This window comes from Notolepis coatsorum (genome assembly GCF_963971535.1).
Source record: "Notolepis coatsorum genome assembly, chromosome: 4".
Taxonomy (NCBI): domain Eukaryota; kingdom Metazoa; phylum Chordata; class Actinopteri; order Aulopiformes; family Paralepididae; genus Notolepis; species Notolepis coatsorum.
This window is the reverse complement of record NC_140168.1, coordinates 130,687,702-130,709,794: the sequence shown is the minus strand read 5'-3', so window position 1 is coordinate 130,709,794 and position 22,093 is coordinate 130,687,702. Positions and strand designations below refer to the sequence as shown.

General features: G+C 43.4%; 1 pseudogene across 1 annotated transcript in view; it reads left to right on the top strand.

Moving 5' to 3' along the window:
* LOC311226692 overlaps window positions 1-22,093 on the top strand; it is a 196,852-nt pseudogene that overhangs the window by 158,581 nt on the left and 16,178 nt on the right. Inside the window, exons 6-7 of the transcript XR_014621048.1 lie at window positions 7,885-8,058; window positions 19,374-19,427. The product of XR_014621048.1 is annotated as an uncharacterized misc_RNA (transcript). The remainder of the gene's footprint in view (window positions 1-7,884; window positions 8,059-19,373; window positions 19,428-22,093) is intronic.

The following is a 22,093-nucleotide window of genomic DNA, read 5'->3' as shown; positions in this document are numbered from 1 at the left end:
GTAGTTCACCAAGAGTTCTATTGGACAAGGAACACAAGTTCTATTGGACAGGGAAACAACGCAGTTCTATTGGACAGGAAACACAAGTTCTATTGGACAGGAAACACAAGTTCTATTGGACAGGGAAACCAAGTTCTATTGGACAGGGAAACACAAGTTCTATTGGACAGGGAAACACAAGTTCTATTGGACAGGGAAACACAAGTTCTATTGGACAGGGAAACACAAGTTCTATTGGACAGGGAAACACAAGTTCTATTGGACAGGGAAACACAAGTTCTATTGGACAGGGAAACACAAGTTCTATTGGACAGGGAAACACAAGTTCTATTGGACAGGGAAACACAAGTTCTATTGGACAGGGAAACACAAGTTCTATTGGACAGGGAAACACAAGTTCTATTGGACAGGGAAACACAAGTTCTATTGGACAGGGAAACACAAGTTCTATTGGACAGGGAAACACAAGTTCTATTGGACAGGGAAACACAAGTTCTATTGGACAGGGAAACACAAGTTCTATTGGACAGGGAAACACAAGTTCTATTGGACAGGGAAACACAAGTTCTATTGGACAGGGAAACACAAGTTCTATTGGACAGGGAAACACAAGTTCTATTGGACAGGGAAACACAAGTTCTATTGGACAGGGAAACACAAGTTCTATTGGACAGGGAAACACAAGTTCTATTGGACAGGGAAACACAAGTTCTATTGGACAGGGAAACACAAGTTCTATTGGACAGGGGAAACACAAGTTCTATTGGACAGGGAAACACAAGTTATATTGGACAGGGAAACACAAGTTCTATTGGACAGGGAAACACAAGTTCTATTGGACAGGGAAACACAAGTTCTATTGGACAGGGAAACACAAGTTCTATTGGACAGGGAAACACAAGTTCTATTGGACAGGGAAACACAAGTTCTATTGGACAGGGAAACACAAGTTCTATTGGACAGGGAAACACAAGTTCTATTGGACAGGGAAACACAAGTTCTATTGGACAGGGAAACACAAGTTCTATTGGACAGGGAAACACAAGTTCTATTGGACAGGGAAACACAAGTTCTATTGGACAGGGAAACACAAGTTCTATTGGACAGGGAAACACAAGTTCTATTGGACAGGGAAACACAAGTTCTATTGGACAGGGAAACACAAGTTCTATTGGACAGGGAAACACAAGTTCTATTGGACAGGGAAACACAAGTTCTATTGGACAGGGAAACACAAGTTCTATTGGACAGGGAAACACAAGTTCTATTGGACAGGGAAACACAAGTTCTATTGGACAGGGAAACACAAGTTCTATTGGACAGGGAAACACAAGTTCTATTGGACAGGGAAACACAAGTTCTATTGGACAGGGAAACACAAGTTCTATTGGACAGGGAAACACAAGTTCTATTGGACAGGGAAACACAAGTTCTATTGGACAGGGAAACACAAGTTCTATTGGACAGGGAAACACAAGTTCTATTGGACAGGGAAACACAAGTTCTATTGGACAGGGAAACACAAGTTCTATTGGACAGGGAAACACAAGTTCTATTGGACAGGGAAACACAAGTTCTATTGGACAGGGAAACACAAGTTCTATTGGACAGGGAAACACAAGTTCTATTGGACAGGGAAACACAAGTTCTATTGGACAGGGGAAACACAAGTTCTATTGGACAGGGAAACACAAGTTCTATTGGACAGGGAAACACAAGTTCTATTGGACAGGGGAAACACAAGTTCTATTGGACAGGGGAAACACAAGTTATATTGGACAGGGAAACACAAGTTATATTGGACAGGGAAACACAAGTTCTATTGGACAGGGAAACACAAGTTCTATTGGACAGGGAAACACAAGTTCTATTGGACAGGGAAACACAAGTTCTATTGGACAGGGAAACACAAGTTCTATTGGACAGGGAAACACAAGTTCTATTGGACAGGGAAACACAAGTTCTATTGGACAGGGAAACACAAGTTCTATTGGACAGGGAAACACAAGTTCTATTGGACAGGGAAACACAAGTTCTATTGGACAGGGAAACACAAGTTCTATTGGACAGGGAAACACAAGTTCTATTGGACAGGGAAACACAAGTTCTATTGGACAGGGAAACACAAGTTCTATTGGACAGGGAAACACAAGTTCTATTGGACAGGGAAACACAAGTTCTATTGGACAGGGAAACACAAGTTCTATTGGACAGGGAAACACAAGTTCTATTGGACAGGGAAACACAAGTTCTATTGGACAGGGAAACACAAGTTCTATTGGACAGGGAAACACAAGTTCTATTGGACAGGGAAACACAAGTTCTATTGGACAGGGAAACACAAGTTCTATTGGACAGGGAAACACAAGTTATATTGGACAGGGAAACACAAGTTCTATTGGACAGGGAAACACAAGTTCTATTGGACAGGGAAACACAAGTTCTATTGGACAGAGGAAACACAAGTTCTATTGGACAGGGAAACACAAGTTCTATTGGACAGGGAAACACAAGTTATATTGGACAGGGAAACACAAGTTCTATTGGACAGGGAAACACAAGTTCTATTGGACAGGGAAACACAAGTTCTATTGGACAGGGGAAACACAAGTTATATTGGACAGGGAAACACAAGTTCTATTGGACAGGGAAACACAAGTTCTATTGGACAGGGAAACACAAGTTCTATTGGACAGGGGAAACACAAGTTCTATTGGACAGAGGAAACACAAGTTCTATTGGACAGGGGAAACACAAGTTCTATTGGACAGGGAAACACAAGTTCTATTGGACAGGGAAACACAAGTTCTATTGGACAGAGGAAACACAAGTTCTATTGGACAGGGAAACACAAGTTCTATTGGACAGAGGAAACACAAGTTCTATTGGACAGGGAAACACAAGTTCTATTGGACAGGGAAACACAAGTTCTATTGGACAGGGAAACACAAGTTCTATTGGACAGAGGAAACACAAGTTCTATTGGACAGGGAAACACAAGTTCTATTGGACAGGGAAACACAAGTTCTATTGGACAGGGAAACACAAGTTCTATTGGACAGGGAAACACAAGTTCTATTGGACAGGGAAACACAAGTTCTATTGGACAGGGGAAACACAAGTTCTATTGGACAGGGGAAACACAAGTTCTATTGGACAGGGAAACACAAGTTTATTGGACAGGGAAACACAAGTTCTATTGGACAGGGAAACACAAGTTCTATTGGACAGGGAAACACAAGTTCTATTGGACAGGGGAAACACAAGTTATATTGGACAGGAAACACAAGTTCTATTGGACAGGGAAACACAAGTTCTATTGGACAGGGAAACACAAGTTCTATTGGACAGGGAAACACAAGTTCTATTGGACAGGGGAAACACAAGTTCTATTGGACAGGGGAAACACAAGTTCTATTGGACAGGGAAACACAAGTTCTATTGGACAGGGAAACACAAGTTCTATTGGACAGGGAAACACAAGTTCTATTGGACAGGGGAAACACAAGTTCTATTGGACAGGGAAACACAAGTTCTATTGGACAGGGAAACACAAGTTCTATTGGACAGGGAAACACAAGTTCTATTGGACAGGGAAACACAAGTTCTATTGGACAGGGAAACACAAGTTCTATTGGACAGGGAAACACAAGTTCTATTGGACAGGGAAACACAAGTTCTATTGGACAGGGAAACACAAGTTATATTGGACAGGGAAACACAAGTTCTATTGGACAGGGGAAACACAAGTTCTATTGGACAGGGGAAACACAAGTTCTATTGGACAGGGAAACACAAGTTATATTGGACAGGGAAACACAAGTTATATTGGACAGGGAAACACAAGTTCTATTGGACAGGGAAACACAAGTTCTATTGGACAGGGAAACACAAGTTCTATTGGACAAGGAAACACAAGTTCTATTGGACAAGGAAACACAAGTTCTATTGGACAGGGAAACACAAGTTCTATTGGACAGAGGAAACACAAGTTATATTGGACAGGGAAACACAAGTTCTATTGGACAGGGAAACACAAGTTCTATTGGACAGGGAAATACAAGTTCTATTGGATAGGGGAAACACAAGTTCTATTGGACAGGGAAACACAAGTTCTATTGGACAGGGAAACACAAGTTCTATTGGACAGGGGAAACACAAGTTCTATTGGACAGAGGAAACACAAGTTCTATTGGACAGGGAAACACAAGTTCTATTGGACAGGGGAAACACAAGTTCTATTGGACAGGGAAACACAAGTTCTATTGGACAGGGAAACACAAGTTCTATTGGACAGGGAAACACAAGTTCTATTGGACAGAGGAAACACAAGTTCTATTGGACAGGGGAAACACAAGTTCTATTGGACAGAGGAAACACAAGTTCTATTGGACAGGGGAAACACAAGTTCTATTGGACAGAGGAAACACAAGTTCTATTGGACAGGGGAAACACAAGTTCTATTGGACAGGGGAAACACAAGTTATATTGGACAGGGAAACACAAGTTCTATTGGACAGGGGAAACACAAGTTCTATTGGACAGGGGAAACACAAGTTATATTGGACAGGGAAACACAAGTTCTATTGGACAGGGGAAACACAAGTTATATTGGACAGGGAAACACAAGTTATATTGGACAGGGGAAACACAAGTTATATTGGACAGGGAAACACAAGTTCTATTGGACAGGGGAAACACAAGTTATATTGGACAGGGAAACACAAGTTATATTGGACAGGGAAACACAAGTTCTATTGGACAGGGAAACACAAGTTCTATTGGACAGAGGAAACACAAGTTCTATTGGACAGGGAAACACAAGTTCTATTGGACAGAGGAAACACAAGTTCTATTGGACAGGGAAACACAAGTTCTATTGGACAGGGGAAACACAAGTTCTATTGGACAGGGAAACACAAGTTCTATTGGACAGGGAAACACAAGTTATATTGGACAGGGAAACACAAGTTCTATTGGACAGGGAAACACAAGTTCTATTGGACAGGGAAACACAAGTTCTATTGGACAGAGGAAACACAAGTTCTATTGGACAGGGGAAACACAAGTTCTATTGGACAGGGAAACACAAGTTCTATTGGACAGGGAAACACAAGTTCTATTGGACAGGGGAAACACAAGTTCTATTGGACAGGGAAACACAAGTTCTATTGGACAGGGAAACACAAGTTCTATTGGACAGAGGAAACACAAGTTCTATTGGACAGGGAAACACAAGTTCTATTGGACAGAGGAAACACAAGTTCTATTGGACAGGGAAACACAAGTTCTATTGGACAGGGAAACACAAGTTATATTGGACAGGGGAAACACAAGTTCTATTGGACAGGGGAAACACAAGTTCTATTGGACAGGGAAACACAAGTTCTATTGGACAGAGGAAACACAAGTTCTATTGGACAGGGGAAACACAAGTTCTATTGGACAGGGGAAACACAAGTTATATTGGACAGGGGAAACACAAGTTCTATTGGACAGGGAAACACAAGTTCTATTGGACAGGGAAACACAAGTTCTATTGGACAGGGGAAACACAAGTTATATTGGACAGGGAAACACAAGTTCTATTGGACAGGGAAACACAAGTTCTATTGGACAGAGGAAACACAAGTTCTATTGGACAGGGGAAACACAAGTTCTATTGGACAGAGGAAACACAAGTTATATTGGACAGGGGAAACACAAGTTCTATTGGACAGGGAAACACAAGTTCTATTGGACAGGGAAACACAAGTTCTATTGGACAGAGGAAACACAAGTTCTATTGGACAGGGAAACACAAGTTCTATTGGACAGAGGAAACACAAGTTCTATTGGACAGGGAAACACAAGTTCTATTGGACAGGGGAAACACAAGTTCTATTGGACAGGGAAACACAAGTTCTATTGGACAGAGGAAACACAAGTTCTATTGGACAGGGGAAACACAAGTTCTATTGGACAGGGGAAACACAAGTTATATTGGACAGGGGAAACACAAGTTCTATTGGACAGGGGAAACACAAGTTCTATTGGACAGGGAAACACAAGTTCTATTGGACAGGGGAAACACAAGTTCTATTGGACAGGGGAAACACAAGTTCTATTGGACAGAGGAAACACAAGTTATATTGGACAGGGAAACACAAGTTCTATTGGACAGAGGAAACACAAGTTCTATTGGACAGAGGAAACACGAGTTATATTGGACAGGGGAAACACAAGTTATATTGGACAGGGAAACACAAGTTCTATTGGACAGGGAAACACAAGTTCTATTGGACAGGGGAAACACAAGTTCTATTGGACAGGGGAAACACAAGTTCTATTGGACAGGGGAAACACAAGTTCTATTGGACAGGGGAAACACAAGTTCTATTGGACAGGGGAAACACAAGTTCTATTGGACAGGGAAACACAAGTTCTATTGGACAGGGAAACACAAGTTCTATTGGACAGGGGAAACACAAGTTCTATTGGACAGGGAAACACAAGTTCTATTGGACAGGGAAACACAAGTTCTATTGGACAGGGAAACACAAGTTCTATTGGACAGGGAAACACAAGTTCTATTGGACAGGGGAAACACAAGTTCTATTGGACAGGGAAACACAAGTTCTATTGTACAGGGAAACACAAGTTCTATTGGACAGGGAAACACAAGTTCTATTGGACAGGGAAACACAAGTTCTATTGGACAGGGAAACACAAGTTCTATTGGACAGGGAAACACAAGTTCTATTGGACAGGGGAAACACAAGTTCTATTGGACAGGGAAACACAAGTTCTATTGGACAGGGGAAACACAAGTTCTATTGTACAGGGAAACACAAGTTCTATTGGACAGGGAAACACAAGTTCTATTGGACAGGGGATACACAAGTTCTATTGGACAGAGGAAACACAAGTTCTATTGGACAGGGAAACACAAGTTCTATTGGACAGGGGAAACACAAGTTCTATTGGACAGGGAAACACAAGTTCTATTGGACAGGGAAACACAAGTTATATTGGACAGGGAAACACAAGTTCTATTGGACAGGGGATACACAAGTTATATTGGACAGCTAGCGTTAGCCCCTATGCACTAGCACAATCTTGATGTGTATATTAATGTAGTACAGCTTTTTGTCCGAATTTAAACATGAATAAATCAAATAATAAAGAAGTGGGAAATTTTTTTTGATCCACTTTTTCTCCTTATTTTTCTCCCATCCCCCAATTTCGTATCGCCAATTCTCCCCATCAATTCTCCCCTCCCCTGTCTTGAATGTTGCTAGACTATGCCTCCCACTGGTCGGCTGTAGTGAGGATAGAAGCCTTGCATAACGTGTCCCCTCCGGTACACGAGGAGGCAGCCTGTCACATCTTTTCACCAGACAGCGCGGACTCTCAGTGGCGAGGAGTAACGTGTGGGAGGCTCACACTGCCCCCGATACTTCCTGTTTCTGCTGTACAGGCGTCACCCAACCGACCTGTAGGAGTCGCTGTCCACAACGTCCAATCCCCACCCATCTACTTCCACCCGCTACCTCTGCCAATTGAGATAGTATGACGACTGGCCCAAGCCGCAGGCAATGCTGACTCGGGGAGTCGAGACCGGAGTCTCTTGCATTGGTGACAAGCGCAAAAGAAGTGGGACATTTGAAAGGAAATGTCTATTTTTCATACTGTCGAAAAAAAAGAAATACCACAAATGCAAAGCACAGTGCCATGCTTGTGAGCCGCCACTAGGGGCAGAGTGGCTGACTGTGACTGATTGACCTGAGTCAGTGACGTCGCTGCTCTATGAGGTCGTTCACATCTAAATACATCATCAGCCCATACATCGCTCTTCTGACATTTTTTTACTGAACCTGCTACCAACATCTCCTCTGGGTCTAGTACCATAATGTAACACGTGTGTGCGTGTGCTGTCTGTACAGGCCGGACATGCAGTGGAACCAGCTGGGAGAGAGGAAGCTGACCGGGGGGCACAACTGGCAGAGTAAGACCATGACCACCACCCAGTGGAGCCCCGCCCCCATGGCCCCCCAGCCAATGCCTGTACAACACGTGGTGAGTGGAGCCCCGCCCCCATGGCCCCCCAGCCAATGCATGTACAGCATGTGGTGAGAGACACAACATCGACCATATGGGAGCCTTGTAGGAGGTACCATCTAAACACAGGTGGGGGTCAGGGGTCAAGTGGGGGTCAGGGACGTTACGTTAAGCCCTGGAGTCCGGCCGGTGTTTGAGACAGACTTTGAGACAGACTTTGAGACAGACTTTGAGACAGACTTTGAGACAGATTTTGAGACAGACTTTGAGACAGACTTTGAGACAGACTTTGAGACGGACTTGGAGACAGATTTTGAGACGGACTTTGAGACGGACTTTGAGACGGACTTTGAGACAGACTTTGAGACGGACTTGGAGACGGACTTTGAGACAGACTTTGAGACGGACTTGGAGACAGACTTTGAGACGGACTTGGAGACGGACTTGGAGACGGACTTGGAGACGGACTTTGAGACAGACTTTGAGACGGACTTGGAGACGGACTTTGAGACAGACTTTGAGACAGACTTTGAGACGGACTTGGAGACTGACTTTGAGACAGACTTTGAGACAGACTTTGAGACATACTTTGAGACAGACTTTGAGACAGACTTTGAGACGGACTTTGAGACAGATTTTGAGACAGACTTTGAGACGGACTTGGAGACGGACTTTGAGACAGACTTTGAGACGGACTTTGAGACGGATTTTGAGACGGACTTTGAGACGGACTTTGAGACAGACTTTGAGACGGACTTTGAGACGGACTTTGAGACAGACTTTGAGACGGACTTTGAGACAGACTTTGAGACGGACTTTGAGACAGACTTGGAGACGGACTTTGAGACAGACTTTGAGACGGACTTTGAGACGGACTTTGAGACGGACTTGGAGACGGACTTTGAGACGGACTTTGAGACAGACTTGGAGACAGATTTTGAGACGGACTTTGAGACGGACTTTGAGACAGACTTGGAGACGGACTTTGAGACAGACTTTGAGACGGACTTTGAGACGGACTTGGAGACAGATTTTGAGACGGACTTTGAGACGGACTTGGAGACGGACTTTGAGACGGACTTTGAGACGGACTTGGAGACGGACTTTGAGACGGACTTTGAGACGGACTTTGAGACGGACTTTGAGACGGACTTTGAGACGGACTTGGAGACTGACTTGGAGACGGACTTGGAGACGGACTTGGAGACGGACTTGGAGACGGACTTGGAGACGGACTTTGAGACGGACTTTGAGACGGACTTTGAGACAGACTTTGAGACGGACTTGGAGACGGACTTGGAGACGGACTTTGAGACGGACTTGGAGACAGACTTGGAGACGGACTTGGAGACGGACTTTGAGACGGACTTTGAGACGGACTTTGAGACGGACTTGGAGACGGACTTTGAGACGGACTTTGAGACGGACTTTGAGACAGACTTTGAGACATACTTTGAGACAGATTTTGAGACGGACTTTGTTTGGCGTGTGAGCTATAGGTGAAATTGAGAACGAGGTTCCTTTTGTTTGTTTCACTGTCCCGTCTGCGTGAATACTTTCCCTAAGGGGGTTGTCGGTTTGCGCGATCTGATTGGCCACTGACGTTTCTGGCCATGTGACATGTGCGGTCAATCGTGTGACGGCAAGTTCTTTCGCCGGTTAAGCTTAGGCACTCTTTCGAAGTTGGTTAAGGTTAGTCTTAGAGCAGGGCGATAGAACACCAGCCCTGATTCCAAACTCTAACCTTAACCAACTTCGAAAGAGTCGCCTAAGCTTAACCAGTGATAAACTAGGCTAGTTTGCAGGCTGTTAGACCCGGAAATTGGCGCAGAACTTGCCGTCACACGATTGGCGCACATGTCACATGACCAGAAACGTCAGTGGCCAATCAGATCGCGCAAACCGAACGCGGAAGGACAACCACCTTAGGGAAAGTATTCACGCGTCCCGTCTACGGGGGCTTTCTGAATATGAACAAGTTGACTCGTGCTTCAGGAAGGGAACCTTTTTTTGTAGCCGATTTTATTCACAGAGCTTGTGGGGGAGAAGGTAGAATACTTTACCATTCAATAGAGTCCTCTAAGCAGACCACACGCATGTTTACCAGTGTTTCCCCTATATGCATTCAGCAGCGGCAAATTAGGACCGCCGCTGCTATAAACTAGACTATTAAAAAAAAATTATTAAAAAAAAATACAAATAAAAAAAGTATAATATATATATATATATATATATATATATATATATATATATATATATATATATTTTTTTTTTTGTGATTTCATTTGGGCTGTGCTTAACACTTTCAGAGCCCTTGCTTAACCTTGATTTACCCGTTGAATGCCACCATCCACTTCAATGTTAGCGTTAAAAACTCCTAATCTATGTTTTAAATTATGGCTATGTGTCTAATCTGCCCGTCACTTTATCAATGACTCGTTTGCAGTCAACATTGTCGAAGCGGGGGTTCGAGCCCAGCTCTCTGCGTTGCTACCAGCTTGGCTGGTCGCTCATACTAACACAATTGGCAGTGTTAGGGGTGGGAAAGCTGGTGGGTGGGTCCTGGTCGTTGTAAACAGCGATTCCTACAGTTCGGTCGGGGCGCCTGCACAGCGAGGGAGGGATCTGGAGGGAGGTAGTGTGACCTTCCACACAGGGAGCGAAATTAACTTTTTGACTCACCGGCCAGTGGCGGGTAGATGGGAAGAATCTACCCGCCAAGCATATTTCTTACCTGCCAACTTTTTTTTGATAAAAAAAAATGTATTATTATTTTATATAATTTTTTTTTAATAAAATATATATATTATATAATCATACTTGTGATTGTGTTATCTGCGAGACATCGCCACCTCACTGTCTGCAAACAGCTCCACTGTCTGTGTGTATACTCGAGTGGCCTCCAGCTCCAGCAAGGATTCTCCTGAGCTACAGCTGGACCCTATTCAGCAGCCCTCACTCATGCGATGTAAGCCAGGGACTTGAATACGCATGTTGTTGTAGGACATTGATGTCAGGAGCTATCTGTAGCTACTGCTGGATGGCGTTGGGACAACGCCTCAGTGAACTATTTAGTTTACTGCGACATTTCGTAGTGACTAGTGAGCTACCTAGCCAACGGAGGTATTATGCACTGGACTATTGCTGGAGGATTTGTTGATGTCGGGAGCTATCCGTAGCTAGCCGGCTGGATAACGTTACACAATGCCTCATGTATTAAACTAAGTGAATAGTTGACTGGGTCATTTTGTAACGGTAGCTAACGTTATCTCACGAAGGTCCCACACTGACTAGACTAACGTCACGGTGAGGCAATAGCCTCTGTTTACATGCAGGCATACAGAAACAGGTGGGGAGGGGTAGGAGCAGCAGCAGCAGTGCGCGGTGCGCTGCATGTCTGTGCTGAGACAGCGAGTGAGAACTCCGCTAAAGAATTGGATCATGATTTTCGGTTTTCACATGACTATTTGATTGCCCGCCACACGGCGGTCAGACCTCTCAGTGGGAGGCGCCAAATGTAAAAACTGAGCGCCAATGGCGGGTGGCGCTCTCTAGTTTCGGTCCCTGCTTCCATACGTTACACTCTCCCGGTGAGAGTCTGCGCTGCCAGGCTGGCTGCACATGTGTCGGAGGAAAGCATGTGATAGTCTCCGGCCTCCCGGACCAACAGTAGGGGGGAGTGCGCAACAACCAGGAAGGGGGTTGGGAATTGACATAACGACTAACAGTGGGATGGGAGATAAATCGGAAAAAGGAGGGGGGAAAAAAGATTTTTTTTAAAACATTGTCGAAGCGGATTGTTTTTTTATCGGTTCATTTTCGTTTTATAGCATTTTGAAAAGCCCTCGTTTTCAAGGAAAATATAAAGATTCCATGACAAAAGACATTTACTGGAATATTCTACAATACACAAACGTTGTAATTTTTCGGCCTATTTATGAATAGTTTTCAAATAAACGCTAGATTGTCGATAGTATATGTGTACGTATGCACGCTATAGACGCAAGCTGAAAAATCGGTTCTCTTATTTCCTCATCAGCGATTGCGCACACACAGACACATCACACATAGGGCAAACGCTGAGATCTCAGCGAATACAACTCTGATTATCCCAAGACTGGTAAAATAGATTCCTTACCTCAAAGATTATTCCAATTCCTGATCGCCATTCCAAATATCGATCACGCTTATTGATTGATTATTGGCTGCTGTGAATATATTCCAGGCTGATTCCCGTTCCGCGATGACTTCCATGTTGATCAGACTGCTCGCCAGCACAAGGAGCCAGCTGGCTCCGCCTCTACATATCTACAGATCCCAGGTCAGTCTAAGCGACTGACCTGTAGTTACACAGGGATAGACGATAGGGGGCGCTTTTTTCCATTCTGAGCTCCTGCAGGGGCTGGTGTACCAACGGGAGACTCGGTTGATGAAATATGATTTCAGATCGCTAATAAAACGAGATATGTTGTCCGTGGCACTGAAAGGGTTCATGTAAAAGACTGACCTGAGGAAAAGGCTGCAGGGAGAAAGCACTGCAGTCTAGTCGATTTTGTGTTTTGAGCACAAAGTTCATCATAGATCTAGCCTCTTTATTTTGCTCTCAAAGTGCAACAGATTGATGCATTTAACTTTAAAATGTAAAAAAATAAATCCGGGGTGTGTGTTGCTGAGCAAGCCAGCTCCTGACTGTCCTGCTGATCTCTGGACTGTGGTTTCTGGCTGACGAGGACAAACTGTCACTAACTCTACCTTCTCTCTCGCAGAATGAGTTAACATTCTCTTTTCTTAACAATCTCTCCCTCTCTCTCTCCATCTCCCTCTGTATCTCTCTCCTCTCTCTCTCTCTCTCTCTCTCTCTCTCTCTCTCTCTCTATCTCTATCTCTATCTCTATCTCTATCTCTCTCTCTCTCTCTGTCTCTGTCTCTGTCTCTATCTCTATCTCTATCTCTATCTCTCTCTCTCTCTCTCTCTGTCTCTCTTTCTTCTCTATCTCTCTCTCTCTCTCTCTCTCTCTCTCTCTCTCTCTCTCTCTCTCTCTCTCTCTCTCTCTCTCTCTCTCTCTCTCTCCTTTCTCTCTCTCTCTCCTTTCCTGTCTGTCTGTTCTCTCTCTCTCTCTCTCTCTCTCTCTCTCTCTCTCTCTCTCTCTCTCTCTCTCTCTCTCTCTCTCTCTCTCTCTCTCTCTCTCTCTCTCTCTCTCTCTCTCTCTCTCTCTCTGTATCATCTGTCTCTCTGTCTGTCTGCCTGTCTCTCTGTCTGTCTGTGTCTCTCTCCTCTCTCTTTCCTGTCTTGTCTGTTATTTCTATCTCTATCTCTGTATCCTCTCTCTCTCTATCTCTCTCTGTATCCTCTGTCTCTCTCTCTCCATCTGTCACTTTATTCCTCCCTCACATTTTTCTTTAATTCTCTTCTTTTCTTCCGGCATCTTTCTCTCTCTCCTCCGCTTCCTCTTCTTCCCCTCCCGTTTAATCTCTCTCTCTCTCTGCATTCTTTCCTTCCCCATTTCTGCTCTCGCTCTCTCTCTCCATTCTTTTCTTCTACCTTTTTCTTTTAACCATGTCCGTCTGTTTTTTTTTGCATCATCATCCATTTCTTTCTTTCTCTTTGATTTCTTCCTTCTTTTTTTCCCTCTACCTCCCTCCGTTCCTTCTCTCTCTCTTTCTCTCCTTCTCTTGTCTGTCTGTCTGTCTGTCTGTCTGTCTCTTTTTCCTTGTGCTTTCCTGCAGAATGGATTGTTCTATACTAGTTATGTAAGTACTGCACTCCTGCTTGTTTTAATAACTAACCAACTAGATGCTGCTACACCTCTCTCTCTCTCTATCTCTCTCTCTCTCTCTCTCTCTCTCTCTCTCTCTCTCTCTCTCTCTCTCTCTCTCTCTCTCTCTCTCTCTCTCTCTCTCTCTCACACACACAGACCTTCTCCTTACCCTCCCTCTGCATTCCTCAGTGACAGTGTTTAGTGTTTGAAGAGCAGAGTCAGTCACAGGGTTCGCACAAGGTCCTTGAAGTGCTTAAAGTGCTTGATTTTTTTTACACAAAAAAGTCAGTTTTTAACAAGGTCATTGAAATTCATATCAACCATTTGCATTGAAAGTGTTGTTCATCCATGATCAAATAGTTCTGAATCAAGAAATATAATATTTTTTATCTAAAGTGTAACTAATTGTCGGAAAATGACCAGACATGAAAAACTGCCACTGAGCTCGTTCAGTACCTTCTTGAGATCACGTGTACAAAAAATCTATGGAAATGAATAAAGGGAAGATGATTGTACAGAAGGTTTTGCAGTACTGAATTCTGCCATCCGGACTCATGCAATTTGAAATATTATTATAGAATATAGAATATGAAGCCTATAAATTACCTTATTATAGCCAACTCGCACATCTATGGATCGGGCCAAATCTCCTTTTTCAAATGGCAGTGTTCAATTTGGATTTAGTATCACCAGGCGTGCATCGAGAATGAAGAATGAAATCTACTGTATGTAGAGTTTGATTCTTAGAATGGATATGCCTCCGCCATTTTGGATCGCATTTCAACACAGATGGTTGCTAAATGTTCACAGAAGGTAGACACGCTAACTGCGCTTCAATCTATGCCAATAACGTTCAGTTTTGTGATATAGTATCCCGAGAAATAAGAGAAATAAAAATAATTCATACACAAGTAATTTGCTTGCAGGAGGCTAGAATTTCCTGGGTACTGTAGTTTTTAGAAATGTCAACGCTCATTGAGAGCTATGGATGCCCTGTGCTCATATGACTACATATCATCATCATTCGGCGACGGCCACTAATTCACATTATTATCACATTTCAAAAACTAAAATCTCACTAATAACACTTTAACCTATTGGTAAACAAACGTATTGCTGAAAATATACACTATGACTGCTGTTGTGACATGGTTAGGATGTTTACTCTTGGATACATTTGGAAAACGAAACGCAACATTATGTCATACAGTCTACTAGACAGATTGATTTATGACGTGATGTCATTTTGGGACCGGTACCGGACCCGTCGGGTGGAAGAAGGAGGATCCTAAATGCATCATTATTATGCTACCTGCAGTTTTTTCATTTTTGCTGTGCTATAATTACACCAGAGGTGGGCAGTATAAAGCGGAGTACAATAGGCTCTGAACAGGCTTATTATCACATTGTCTGTACACATATAACATGTCCGTGCAGCATATTGGTCTGTGCGTACAGTCTGCAGCACTGGCGCTGCACATCAACATCATCACACATGTCATCAGTGATATTGTGACCCAGATATCACACACTCTTCACCACATCTAGAGCACAGTCAGCCAACAAGAAGGAGGGACACCTTTGCTTCTGGTCCTCCTTAGTTTTCACTATCATAACAACACTCTTGTTAGGGTTGAATCATAACAACACTCTTGTTAGGGTTGAATCATAACAACACTCTTGTTAGGGTTGAATCATAACTACACTCTTGTTAGGGTTGAATCATAACAACACTCTTGTTAGGGTTGAATCATAGCTACACTCTTGTTAGGGTTGAATCATAACAACACTCGTGTTAGGGTTGAATCATAACAACACTCTTGTTAGGGTTGAATCATAGCTACACTCTTGTTAGGGTTGAATCATAACTACACTTGTTAGGGTTGAATCATAACAACACTCTTGTTAGGGTTGAATCATAACTACACTCTTGTTAGGGTTGAATCATAACTACACTCGTGTTAGGGTTGAATCATAACAACACTTGTTAGGGTTGAATCATAACTACACTCTTGTTAGGTTTGAATCATAACAACACTCTTGTTAAGGTTGAATTTGATATCATGTTGTATACCATACACGGAGCAGACTTTAAGCAGTTGCTGTAAACCAGCACTATAGGGGGTAGGGGTGGGAATCACCAGAGGCCTCACGATACGATATTATCACGATACTTAAGTCACGATATGATAGTATTGCGATACTAAATATATTGCGATATTCTGAGTATGGCGATATTAATATTGCGATATATTGCGATTTATTACCTTTTTTCAACTGCAAAGTAAAACTTTGTCAACATGTTTTATCTAATCAAATAACGTTCAGTCTGTTCATCTCACTTCAATAATTTTTATTGCAGAACATGGTATTTTCTCAAGCAGACAGATGTAAACACTGTAATCTGTGTTGCATGTACCTGACAAACTGAACTGTTTGTATTACAGTCATATTTGACAGGTTGTCTACTGGGCTGGCTCCACTGGATGTTGACTCTGACCCTAGCCCAATCTTCGATCATGCCTCGTGTGTACCTACATTTTCCTTCCAGCCATTTTCATCTAGTGAAACTCTCAATATCTTGCAATCCATAGACCCTAAGTGTTCTACTGGTGTGGACAATTTAGACATTTTTTTTTTATAAAACTGGCAGCCCCTGTCATTTGTGAGCCATTGTCACACATCTTTAACCTTTCTATTGCATCTGGCATAGTTCCGCAAGTGTGGAAATCTGCCAAGGTGCTCCCCTTGCATAAAGGGGGGGATAGGGATAAGATGGATAACTATCGTCCTATCTCCAAACTATCATGCCTAGCCAAAGCACTGGAGACCTTGGTAAACAACCAATTAAAAACCTTTTTCTCAAGTTGCTCAGTGCTAAGTACTCACCAATCAGGTTTCAGAGCAAATCATAGTACTATTACAGCTGTTACTTTGGTCACTAATGACATTATTTCAGCCCTGGACAATGGGAAGCATTGTGCAGTTCTCTTTGTAGACCTCTCAAAGGCGTTTGATACAGTAGACCATCACTTGCTTTTGAATAGTCTAGCTAGCATTGGCCTGGATAAAGCCGCTTGTGCTTGGTTTCAGGACTATTTATCTTCAAGGTGTCAATCTGTGAATTCAGGTAACTTTCAATCTGATTTCCTGCCATTGTCTAAGGGTGTACCACAGGGTTCGGTATTGGGGCCGGTCCTCTTTACAATCTATATTAATGATATTGTTTCTAGTCTTTCAGCACTAGCAGGTTGTCAGGCTCATCTTTATGCGGATGATACAGTTGTCTACTGCATTGTGGATACTGTTCAGGAAGCTATTGTGAACCTGCAGCTTGCGTTTGACACTCTCCAAAATGCTCTAGCTAAGCTCAAGTTAGTGCTTAATTCTAGTAAAATCAAGTCTATGATGTTTTCTAGAGCCAGGGTTATAGATTATGACATGCTACACCTAACAACAGCAAATGGTTTGTATATTGAAAGAGTTAGTGAGTATAAATATCTTGGTATATGGCTGGATGATAAACTTTCTTTTAAATTCCATATAGATAACCTAGCTACAAAATTACGGCAAAAGATTGGTTTCTTGTACCGTAACCGCGCTAGTTTTCCTATGTTCTGTAGGAAAATAATTATACAGGCTGTTTTTTTGTCAATATTGGACTATGGTGATGTCATTTACAGGCATGCGTCTGCGTCTACATTAAGGCCTTTGGATTCTGCCTACCACTCCGCCCTAAGATTTATTACGGGTGACAAATATGATACTCACCATTGTCTTTTGTATGAGAGGGTAGGCTGGCCATCTCTCTCGTTGCGACGTAGTTATCATGGGTATCTTTTTATCTACAAAGCAATTATTGGCAAACTTCCACCTTATATTACATCTTTGTTGGTCTGGAGTGCTGTCACCTACCAAACTCGTTCGAATGATCGGCTTGTGCTCAGGGTGCCTCGAGTTCGGTCTGAGCTTGGAAAATCTGCCTTCTCCTACGATGCTCCATACACATGGAATACCCTGCAAAAGACTCTAAAGCTCGGAACATTCCCGTCATTCATGGAGTTTAAAGGCATTGCACTTGACCTATGTACTGAATCATGTAATTGTTTTTAATCCATCATTGTAGTAATTGTAATTCATTGTAATTATTAACTGTTATGATATTTGTGTCCTTTGTTAACTCGTCATCACTGTAAATGAGGGAAACCTCAGTGCTTTCACGAGTATAAATAAAGGTTTGAAATGAAATGAAATATTCCAACTTAACTGAATGCATGTGTGTGGACTACTGTACTATTACAGGTATTGAAATGAACAATGCAACTTCCTTATACAATATTTTTTTTAAATATCGATACTTGGCGTCCCTGTATCGATACAGTATCGCCATGCAAAGTATCGCGATACTACTACGTATAAATGTTTTCCCCCACCCCTATAGGGGGACAGTATGACTAAATCATCAGCATAGATCAGATGGTCGATAAGGCTCTCCCCACCAGGCATCCAGTCTTACATTATTTTAGTTTTGTGGAGAGATCATCCATATATATACATTGAACAGGAAGGGAGACAGAATCCCGCCCTGTCTTACTCCGTTACCCACATTAAAATCCTAACTATAACCTTAGGAAACCCCTCTTTGGGACAGGTTACCCAGCATTCCTAGTTGAAACCAAAGGGCACTCGGTCGCTCGCTCGCTCTCTCTCGCTCTCTCTCTCCCTGCCTCTCTCGCTCTCTCTCTCTCTCTCTCTCTCTCTCTCTCTCTCTCTCTCTCTCTCTCTCTCTCTCTCCCTGCCTCTCTCTCTCGCTCGCTCTCTCTGCCTCTCTCTCTCTCTCTCTCTCCCTGCCTCAGTCTTACATTATTTTAGTTTTGTGGAGAGATCATCCATATATATACATTGAACAGGAAGGGAGACAGAATCCCGCCCTGTCTTACTCCGTTACCCACATTAAAATCCTAACTATAACCTTAGGAAACCCCTCTTTGGGACAGGTTACCCAGCATTCCTAGTTGAAACCAAAGGGCACTCGGTCGCTCGCTCGCTCTCTCTCGCTCTCTCTCTCCCTGCCTCTCTCGCTCTCTCTCTCTCTCTCTCTCTCTCTCTCTCTCTCTCTCTCTCTCTCTCTCTCTCTCCCTGCCTCTCTCTCTCGCTCGCTCTCTCTGCCTCTCTCTCTCTCTCTCTCTCCCTGCCTCTCTCTCTCTCGCTCTCTCTCTCCCTGCCTCTCTCGCTCTCTCTCTCTCACTCTCTCTCTCTCTCTCTCTCTCTCTCTCTCTCTCTCTCTCTCCCTGCCTCTCTCTCTCTCTCTCTCTCGCTCTCTCTCCTGCAGCTTGCCACTGTTGTGACAGTGTAAGCCAGACCAGTCAGAGAGCAGCACCAAGTGATCAATAGTTCATCAATCCGATTGATCAGACCACTACCACCCTCTGTGTTCTCTCCGTGTTCTCTGTTCTCTGTGTGTTCTCTCTGTGTTCTCTGTGTTCTCTGTGTTCTCTCTGTGTATTGAGCCTTGGCTGCTCTGTGTTGAGTGTGTTGTTGTTAAGAGGCTCCTCTGTTTCTCCGTCCCATCAGGCCCCAGCGCCCATGTTCCCCATGACCGCCCCGCAAGTCCCTCTGTATGGAATGGTGAGCGAACACACACACACACACACACACACACACACACACACACACACACACACACACACACACACACACACACACACACACACACTCTGTCTTCCTCACTCTCTTTTTCTCTTGCCTCTTCCATCATCATCTCTCCTTTTCTCTGTTCCCATCTCTCTCCCTCTTTCTCTGTCTCTCCTTCGCTCGCTCTCTCTGACTCTCTGTCTCTCATTCCCTCTCTCTCTGTCTCCTTTGCTCTCTCTCTGTCTTTACCTCTCTCTGTCTCTCCTTCGCTCTCTCTGTCTCTCCTTCTCTCTCTCTGTCTCCTTCGCTCTCTCTCTGTCTTTACCTCTCTCTGTCTCTCCTTCGCTCTCTCTGTCTCTCCTTCGCTCTCTCTCTGTCTCCTTCACTCTCTCTCTGTCTTTACCTCTCTCTGTCTCTCCTTCGCTCTCTCTGTCTCTCCTTCTGTATTTGCTCTTGGTGTGTCGGGTCTGTTTTGATTGTGTCATGGCAGTCTTTAATCATCTAACGGCTCATATGTTGTCCATTTCGACCAGCGTCTGTCGTATGTCTTGGCCTTCATTCTCAGCAGGAATATACTTTTTTCCATATCGCTTATCTCCTCCACTATTCCCCTCCATGTCTCTTTGTCTGGAGCGGCTTCTTTGAGCCAGCTCCTTGTGATGGCCTTCTTACCAGCTATTGTCATGATTTTGAACAGGTACAAGTCTTCATTGTGTATGGTCTCCTCTGTGATCAAACCCAGGTATATCAGCTGGGGTTCCATGGGGAATTCATAGCTAAGAATTCTGTACATTTCCTGTGTAACACTCTTCCAGAATGGTTGCACTTTATCACATAACCAAAATATGTGAGAGTGGTTGGCATTAGGGGTGTAACGATACACAGAAGCCACGGTTCGGTACGTACCTCGGTATTGGGGTCACGGTTCGGTACGAGTTCGGTACAACAGAAAAAAATATTTATAATTATTATTATTAACACTTTGAATGCCGACAACGTGTATTGTCGTCTTATCAGACCCCCCGTTGAGTTCCGACGACGTGTATTGTCGTGTGATTTTTTTATTAGCGATTTGAATTCATATTTCATCAACCGAGTCTCCCGTTGGTACAGCAGACCCTCTAGGAGCTCAGATGGGAAAATTACGCCCCCTATCGTCTATCCCTGTGTAACTGCAGGTCATTCGATTATACTGCTGGATCTGTAGAGGTGGAGCCAACTGGCTCCACTGTGCTGGCAAGCCATCTGATGAACATGGAAGTGATCGCGAGTTGGAATGCAGCCTGGAATATATATTTACAGCAGCCAATAATCAATCAATAAACGCGATCGATATTTGGAATGGCGATCAGGAATTGGAATAATCTTTTTGGAGAACATCTGATCTAAGGTAAGGAGTCTATGTTACCAGTCTTGCGGTAATCAGAGCTGTATTCACTGAGATATCAGCATGTGCCGTGTGTGTATGTGTGTGTGTGTGTGATCTTGAGGACATGAGGTAATCGATTTTTCAGCCCGCCTCTATAGTGTGCATAAGTACACATATACTATCGATAATCTAGCGTTTATTTGAAAACGATTCATAAATAGGCCGACAAATGACAACGTGTCTAGTGTATTCGAGAATATTCCAATAAATGCCGTTTATGGGGGAATCTTTCTATTTTCCCGGACATTTTCGAGAGAACGATAGCTTTCGAAATGCTATAAAAAGGATATGAACCGATTAAAAAAAACAATCCGTTTCGACAATGTTGACTGCAAACAAGTCATTGATAAGCGACAGGCAGATTAGACACATAGCCATAATTTAAAACATAGATTATGCGTTTTTAACGCTAACATTGAAGTGGATGATGGCATTCAAGGGGGTAAAAAGGTAAACAAGGCCAGCACTGATAGTGTTAACACTTTGACTGCCGGGACCCGTCTTTAGACGTCTTTGCTGGCCATGCTAAAGTTGCCGGAGGACGTGTTACGTCGTCCTTATATCAATATTTCAAAAATCTGCGATCGGATTCATATGTCCCCTCCGCTGGCCTGAGATCCACCAGCAGGACCCACTGAGCTCTCTGGCGGTTCAGGAGCGCCATCTGGTGGCCGATCGGCGCAATCGCCAAACAGGATGTTGAATTGAGGTTGTCCTAGACGACCGTAGTACTTCCGGGCGCTCGCTATAGGTCATGGGACTCTGGCTCGTCACGCTACACGGTGATCGATTGGCAATAACTCGATAAACAACATGATTTGGACGTATATACCATTATACAAGCTGGAGATGGACAGGGTAAAAATATATCCCATAATGATAAGATTTCTACTCGACGATGATCGCCCAACGGTGAGTTTCAGCGTGTAACGTTACCGTCTTCGATACTAACTGCTATTATCAACATTTGACCCACATTAGATGATTGGTATAACGCTGCCCACGGAATTATAAACGCCCCCTCGCCCATCCGGTCAACATCAGATGACGTGTAGTAACTTCTAGAAGTACGTCTAGTTGGAATTTTTTATATCGCGCTGATTGCCATCAAACTGTATTTCATCATCAATATAATGCATTTGGGGCTATATATCACGTTCTGGAGAAAGCTGCAGAAAGAGATGAAAACATACTTATACATTAGACCATACTTTACTATGAATATGTGAAT